Source organism: Accipiter gentilis, chromosome 25 (genome assembly GCF_929443795.1).
Source record: "Accipiter gentilis chromosome 25, bAccGen1.1, whole genome shotgun sequence".
In the NCBI taxonomy this organism is placed as follows: domain Eukaryota; kingdom Metazoa; phylum Chordata; class Aves; order Accipitriformes; family Accipitridae; genus Astur; species Astur gentilis.
In genome coordinates this window covers 17193740-17202438 of record NC_064904.1, presented here as the reverse complement: position 1 = coordinate 17202438, position 8699 = coordinate 17193740, and the positions used below count along the sequence as shown (strand labels likewise).

Below are 8699 nucleotides of genomic sequence, written 5' to 3'. Positions count from 1 at the left end.
GACACAGAGTAAAATTTATTTTTTCTTTAAAAAAAGCCCAAACAAACAAAACCTTCACAAAATGTTAAGAAACTTGTTTTGTTTGTCTTGTTTTCCCACAGCTTGACTGGCCACCAGACCTGTTTGACTTTCTGATGGAATAACTGGAGAAAAACTTACATGATAGTTTGGTTTAATTCCTGTTCAAAATGAAGACTATCCCCAACTGGTTTTATGTACACGTTTAAGTAAGGCTTGAATATAAGACCAGCAAAAGGAACAACATTGGGAAAAATTATTTTTATAGCCAGGACTTCTATACAGTGTTGGAAAACATAGGTTTAATACTTTGCCCCTGTATGACTTTAAAGATTGTAGTGCCTTATTTGCAATATGAAATTTTATTTTTTACATGGTAACTGAAATATATTTATGCAAATAAGTATGATAGAAAATCGAAATTCACCTTTTGAATCAAGCTCTCCTCTGACCATCCCTTCAGAAGAAGATCTACAACAGAGACAACAGTTAAAATGTGGTAGATTGCTGTGCCAAAAAAAAGACATAAGGATGGAAACATATTCTTTTAAAAATTAAACTTTTTTGTTTTGAAACCATTATTAACATGTTACCATGAAGCACTGCTAGGTCATTCAGGATTTTGACTGTTGCTGACTTGTGGTTTTCTGCTTCAGCATTCATTGCAAAAATATCTTCTTTTATCTGCGCATTGCACTGTTAAAAAATAATTACAACTGAATACTTGCCACAGTTTTCTAAATAATTTCCAAACAGTTTCATTGTTTCTAGAGAGATCAGGAAGAATAAGCTGAGTTTTAGCTTATGGAAATACAAAGGTTAATGTATTCCTCTGGACAGGCTTTCTTTCAACAATGACATCCATTTCATCTTGTTGAACAAATTTTAACAGTTGCCAAAATCAACACAAAGCCAGCTATGTCCATGCTACCAAATAAAATTGATGAGGATGTGGAGAACAGGCAGAGCAGCATAGATTGTGTGCAAAAAGGGAAACTCTTCCTCACTCGCTCCCCCAAAATAGGATGGACTCATTCACGTTGGATCAGCTCTACCAGTACCCAGCTTGTACTGTCCCAGGTTTGGCTGAAATGGGTTAGGTGGCCCAGGTCAGGCACAATTAAAAGCATTCCCTGGTGCAATACAGGCATCAGAAAAATCAGAGCTGCTCAGCTTCTGTTAGTGAATTGTAAGGAGAGTGAAGTTTGTAGTATAACCAAGAGTTTTCTTCCCAAGGGAAGTCTTTGTTTCCATAAAGGTATAATCAGATAGAGCTGCAGAATAGCTGGTACCTCGCATCTGCAGTGCTAGCACACCCACAGATTCAGGCAGCTGCCCTTGCAGCAGTAGAGCTCTGTGCTTGCAGGCAGCAACAGTGCACAGGGTTCAGATTGTCTCGCAAACATAGCCCACATGGCTGCACAAATGTGAGTTCAGGTCTACATGGCAGCCTGGTAACAGTTGGCAATAAGACCAGGTTTTACAGGGAAGGAGATTCTACCACCCTGATAGCCCAGGGCCTGAAAGGTACACAGAGCATTTTCAAAAGCATATATTCAAAATTGCACAGGGCTATTCTACATCTCACGTTCATCTCAGCCCCCTTCATGTGGCAGGAAGGCCTTTTCCTACAATCCCTGACTGAATGCAGTAGATACACGGTATTGATTATGTCTCAGGGAGATGCCTGGACCTTGGATATTCCTCTTTGTTTCCTTCCAAATTAAACACAGCCCCACACATTCATTTAAAAGGCCTGGTTTGCCCTGTGCTGTTTATGTTTCATCATCTTCCACAGCTAGTTCTCTGTGAAATGAAAAATGTCCAGAGAACTTCATACTGGGAAGGAATACTGTCAAACTTCAATATACTTACTAATTTCAATCTGCAGTTCTCAGTGTTCACAATGTCAAGTTTCCTGTTGATCTCATAGATGTCTCGTTCTAACAGCTTCATACTCTCTGTATGATTTTTCAGCTGGCCGGTTGCAGCATCACGCTTGATCCGCAATTCGTTCCTCAGCTCCGGCTGTTAATAATAAAGTCTTCACTGCTAACTGATCTTTATATAGGTTTTTTGTAATTAAATGAAGACAGTTTTTATGTGGCAGCTTTCATTTAAAAATTTCAAAGTACCATCTGAGATGGGTTATCTATGCCCTCTTACCAACGAGGAGGAAGAGATACAGAGTGGGGAAGTGATTGCTTATGGTCCACAAGAAAGGAACAAGCTCTGATGTGAAGTGACCTTCCTGCTGCAGGGTCACCCAATGACAGGAGCATCACTTTTCTGTCACTGGAGGCTCAGGTGTACACAACCATTTTGTTGTGCTATTCCTATTCTAATATGGTTGGAGAAACAGGTCTCCCCCGTTTTCTGAACAGAGACAATTTCTGTGTTGATGCGGCTTCTGTGGAGCTCATCAGAGAGAGTTGCCCATTACGAGACCACTGGGGCACGAATCCTGCAATCTGACCAGCCTCATAAGAGCCCTTTATGTAGTTTATTGAGCTTGTCTTATGCTTATCAGTACCGAAAGACATTTTAATTCTTCCTATTAGCAGCAGAAGGTGTGACTGTGTTTCTTTTCCACTTAAAAGTTTTGCTCTGGCAGAGAAAGAGAAAGCAAAAGCAATCTGATTGTTTGCCTGGGATGTATAGCCCAGCCTCTGGCGAGGTTGCCTGATGCCCAGCAACCATAAGCAAATGGCCGCAGTACATACTGGGACTGATTAAGTATGCACCATAAAAATGACCAGTGCAGGCACAGCATGCCTGATGCACTGTGGCTACCGCACTCGGGCTCATCAGCTGTAGCAGGTCTGAGGGTGGCTGACAGGCAGAGTCACTGTGCGAGCTCTGTGGGGACACTGTGGCTGGAAGCACTAGATGTATCATGCCTCAGACATTTTGAGCAACTGCAACTACCCCCACAGCTCTACAACTTTCTCTCTCTCTGCTCATGCTGGTGCTGATAGAATGCCTGAAGTAAGAAATGAGAAATACAGATAAGGAGGCAAGGATACAGGAAGATTTTTCAAATATGAGCTACTGAGGTGGCAGAAATTCCTGCCCTAGCAGCAGCAACCATCTGAATAGAAGCAGGTTCACAAATGCCCTTAGTTCACCAGCTTCTTTTTTACTTGCTCATGTGCCTAAGGAATGCCAAATCAAGCACAAGGGCAGCTTGATATAATTGCTGCATTACAGGTTGAGCTGAGGTCTGAGGCATCCCCCAGATGGAAGCACAGCAGCAGGGAGGAAGGTATATCCCCAGTCCCAGCCTGTCTCCCCCGACCCCAGCCTCCATAGGTACCTGGACTTTACTAAGGGGAAATAAAGTTGGTGGTGGAAACTTGCAGAAGTAGTGCAGCTGAGCTTTAAGTTATTACCATGTCCTCCTTGAGCTTCTCAGTAGTTTTGATTGACTGCTGAATGGCTCTTTTGACTCGTACCTCTTCATCTTTCTTTTCTACAAAGCAAGAAAAGGGGTTTTAGATAGTGTAATGACTGAACATTAAAGTTAAGCTGTTATAAATAAAACTAGGTTCTATCAGTAAGTCAGCTGTTTAACTAGTCTGGCATTTTTAAAAATGCTTCATATTTATGTTATGGCCATGTCTACAGACTCCAGTTGTTGCAAAGAGCTCGGTTTATACTTGTTTCATAGATCACCTGAGCCATAGGCAGACAAAGGGCTATGGCACGCTGGTTTTGGAAACAGCAAGAGAATGCCCCCCTATGTAGAGGAGCTACTTAATACTTACCTAAAAATGATTTCCTCAGTTCTTGGTATTTTGCATACTTCTGTTCTGTTTCTCTCTGGGTTTCTTGCAAGGTTAGTCTGCTTGTGTTTAATTCTTGTTCTTTTTTAAGCAGATTTTCAGTTGCAGTTTTGATGTCATTCTTTAATGAAACTAAATATTAATCAATAATCTAAGCAGCATTTAAATGCATAAATAATTCAACATATCCAGAGGGGGCAGGGGGGGGGAACAAAACAGATAAAAGAATACTGGAAGTGATCCCAAAAGGTCATCTTAGTCCATCTTTTTGCTGTACAGCAGAATCAATTAGACCTAAGTACCCATGACAGATGTTTGATTTGTCCTTAAAAACCCTAGTGGTAGAGATACCGTGTCTCAGACAACTGATTCCAGGGTTTTACTATTTGTGCTGTCAATGCTTTCTTAGGGCCTAAATTTTTCTTAAGTTAAATCTATTCTCTTCCCTGTTATTTGTCTCAACAAGTGGACAAGGAGAAAAACTTATTACCTTGTTATCAATTTTTATTTATTCAGTAGTTACTACCATGTTTTCTGTTAGATTTACCTATTGTAAATGGAAAAGCTGCACATCTTTTTTTTCTGATCATCTTTACTTAGCTCCTCTTGGACCTCAAAATAAACTACATCCTCCTTAAATGAGGTGATCAATACCAAAAACTGTACTCCAGCTGTGTCCTACCAAAACCAGGTGGAGTAGAAAACTTACATCATAAGCCTTGCCTGGCTATCTGCCTTTTTATACAGACTGGTTTGACAGTTGCCTTTTTCATTGCTACAAATCTTTGTTGACTTATGTTCAACTCGTCAGCTTTAATACTATTTATCACTGCCTAAACACCTGCCTTGTGGTGGAGTTGTACGGGGATTTTATTATCTTTTTTCCCCAAAATTACTTCTCCAGCTTGCTAAAATAATTCTGAATTCTAGTTCTTCTGCCCTGCAGAGCATGCTCCCACTCTTACCATGTTTGTCATCTGCAGATACAATAAGTATTCACTCTATCCTATCACTTGAGTCATGAAGGAAATAATTACAGATTAATTCCAGGCTGAGAGCAGACCTCCCGCAAACTAATGTGGACCATTATTCTGTTTTGTCAGTAAACCATGGGTAACCATTATCTAGGATGATTTTCCAACTGTTTTTGTACCTGGGATTCTTCAGCCTGAAAAAGAGACAACTGAGGACACACACAATAAAGGTGTATAAAATCACACACCTTTGCTGGAGAAGATGAGAAGACAACAGTTATTCATTGTTTCTTGTAACGCAAGAACTGCAAGATGCCAATAAACTTGTGAGACAGCGGGTTTAAAACAAAAGAAAATTATTGTCCTTATTAAATAAATTATATGTTATAGGTTGTTATGGAGGATAAATGTATATATGAGCTAAAAGAATCAATCAGTGATAAGAGAATATTGCACTGAAGATCCAGCATAGCATAAAATTCCATCAAAGGCTATTAAATGCAGATACCATCTCCATCCAAAGAAGTCCCTGACACTTCATTTGTCACGGAAATTATACAGAAGAAGGGTCAGTCTATATTTTACTGTTCTTGCATTACTTCTCCAAGAAGGACTATTGATCACTGTAGAAGACAGGATCCTGGTAGGACCAACATCGTGTCTTACCCAGTAGGGCTATTTTTGAAACTGAAGTTGATTCGAGCTTTGCTCACCTATTCTTGATGTGCACTTAAATATAACCATGAATAGCTCCAAAATGGCTTCAGCCACTTAACTACCTGAAGGTGAATTTCGTCAGACTCAGATGATCTGAAGGCATCTGAGTTGTCTAGGTATGCTTGCTAACTGGTTCCTTCCCTATTCTTGCCTGAGATGTTACTTTTCTGATGCTGGCATTAGTATACTAGGCATTTGATTCTGCTGACCCATCACTGAAGCAAAACTAGTATTTCTTTATCTTACCACAAACATGGAGGGCTTTCACATTATTCCACATGTCCTTTCCTACCAGCATGTAATTTTGTGGCTTGACCTGTCTCACATTGTTGCTCCATGCCCAGCCATAAGCAAATTTTTTTTCAATCATAGTAATATTTGTTGGATACAAATGTAACTACAGCGCTCCTGGATCTGACCCATACATCCCCCCATAACGGGGCTGCACAGACTTACCAGCCTGGGAATCTTTGCACTCCGTTACATCAGCATGGGGAAGAAGATACTATTAGCTCTTAAAGACTAAGCAGATCATCACCTAAATACCACTACAAGTCTGTACACTTTAATCTTTCTCTGTCTCATTCCTTAGCTTTAAAAAAAATCTGACCTTTGATTTTAAAGGGGAAAAAAAAAGTCTAATTCAGTGTATGTGCATCTCTCAGCATAGTGGAATCTCATCTTGTTTTAGGCCAAAGGAACACAAGCCATGAGTTAAATGACTTTGCATTGGAAAAATACATCTCTTCTCTTTTGCTGCAACACATAAAAATACAAAAAGGGAGAACAGGAACAACCTATATAGACTGGGAGACTTGAAGAACAATATTAAGAGAGAGACAAGATGATACCGAAGGAATAAAGGTATACAAAGAAATGAAACTGGGCCCAGGATGTGAAGTGTAACACCAGGACTCTGAACTTGCTTCTTTACAGGACATTAACATCAAATGCTGCACTACAAGTTTTTGTACCCTCTGAGACTCTGAAGTCGGGTAAGTCACATCCACTTCTATGATCAAAGACTAGAAATATCAGAAAACCTCAAGTATAGATGTTTGGGTATGCTCATGAGCTGTATTTTTTTTTTTAAGGACTGAAATAGAAGAATGGGTAAAAAGAATGAAAAAACTGGAAAACATGGAGGAGGATAGATGAAATGGCTCCCTTGGCAGATACAGATAATTGAAGAAGGCAGAGAAAGAAAGGTGATCTGAGTCTCATTTCTATGGACTAATTTGATATCATGCATCATCATGATGCTCCAGACAGAGCAGAATGAACCTGATCTGACATGACTCTTACAAAGGAATTTATTCCCCTTACACAGACCACCTCCATGAGACAGCATTCAGACAGAATCATTTTGCAGGTGAAAACAGTGGAGAGCAAGTGCAAGAGAATGCTGAAAGCTCCAAAAGCAAAACGGGGAAGGAAAAAAAGCAACTTCAATTGTTTCATCAAAATGGTAGGAAATGAAAGCAAAGCAGGAAAACAGCTAGAAAAGGAGAAAATGCTAGAGCGCATCACTGAATGAAAATAAACAGTTACAATTACTTTTTCAATCTGGCTCTGTCCAGGCCACAAAGGAAATGGCAACCTTCTGATGACTATTAGATGGGGGGGAAAACTCTTTTAGAATGGATCATATTAAAGGAAAGACAGAGAGTGTCAAGGTATATTTAGCGTGTTTTTTGTATACTCTGCATAGCTCAACTGCCAGAAAGAGCATGAGAATGAATCCAGCGCAACTGTTTACTTAGCAGTGACAGTCCCAGCACTCATTTTTAGGGAAGCTTGAGCAGTTATATGACCATAACTGTCTTGTGTGATATGGGAGCATAACCTCTCCAAAGATCTTCAAGGCCTTCTGTAAATCTACCTTTCTAAGCTCAGATGTACAAAGAGAATATTTCTTACACTCCTGGCATGTGATTTATCCTCTCTCCAATCCGACTGTTGACCATGAATCAGTTTCCCTGGAGATAGAGGGTATGCTATATACCAAAGACCAGAGAAGCGCTTGAAATCTTTGAAAGCTCTGCATAGTTCATATTCAGCATTTCAGTGTCTGTCCTACTTTCTTTGGGAAAGAAAGCTCATCAGTGTTTTAAAGAACACTGACACTAAGTAGCTTTGGGTTATGTCTTGCACACCATCAGTCACTCCAATGGATTTACAACAACAATAATTCAGAGGAGACTTTGACCAGTGTCTAAAATCAAGATGTCATATCTCCATGAATGTTGGCCTGTTTACCCAAAAATGATGAAACAAATTCTACATGAACAGGTTACACATTGGGAGGCTCACTACAAAGCTAAACTGGATGCATCTCAGGAATGAATCTGGTCCTGCACATATTTTTATTTTAAAATGGGAGGCATCCCTTCTGAGAAACACCTTCACTGCATTCTTTTGACATAGATGCCCACACGTACATGAATATATATACATACATGTACTTATATAGTTGTGTACTGACTCCAGTGTCTCAATCTAAGGGTCTTAAGTGTTTTTGACCATTAAAAAAACCAAACAACAAAACACCAACCTGAAAAGTAGAGAATTTTCTTGAAACAATTACTGACAGATGGGTCACATTTGAGCATAGCTCCAATGAGCATAGCTGCAATGAGGTGCAACAAACACTACCAATTCATCCATTAGAAATCTTCCCAAGGTAAATAAAAAGAACAATGAAACTTACCTCCAGACATTTTATTTTGATAGAAAAATCCTCATTATAATTCCTGTAATCATTTTCCCTCTTACTTGCTTCTTCACTCAGGGCTTTGGCTTGCTTTTCAGACTGAAAAAGCTTTTTCTCAAGGTCTTCAATCTCATAATGGAAAGCAAAATGAAGGTCAGTGATTTCTGAAATACGTAATGTCTACGTGGACCACTCAGAAATAAGCAATTAGAGCAAAATGAGAGCAATCTGCATTTAAAACACAACATCTGCTAAGAAAAATAATTGCTTTAAAATGGTTATTAATAGGAGTTAAGGTCAGATCACAGGATCACAGAATAGTTGAGGTTGGAAGGGACCTCTGGAAGTCATCGTGTCTGACCCCCTGCTCAAGCAGGGCCACTTGGAGCAAGTTGGCCAGGACCATAGTCAAATGGCTTTTGAATGTCTCCAAGCATGGAGATATTTCGATTTTTAGATACTGAAGATCATTAGACCTGATATCATATCAGG

The 8699-nt window shown here is 39.6% G+C and overlaps 1 long non-coding RNA gene across 1 annotated transcript; it reads right to left on the bottom strand.

Moving 5' to 3' along the window:
• Nucleotides 1–3410: 3410 nt before the first annotated feature.
• On the bottom strand, nt 3411–8316 carry LOC126050597 (uncharacterized). The gene is made up of 3 exons (XR_007509600.1): nt 8205–8316; nt 3786–3924; nt 3411–3490 (listed from the first exon to the last, which is right to left on the bottom strand). It is a non-coding gene; the product is annotated as an uncharacterized LOC126050597 (long non-coding RNA).
• Between the last annotated feature and the right edge of the window lie 383 nt (nt 8317–8699).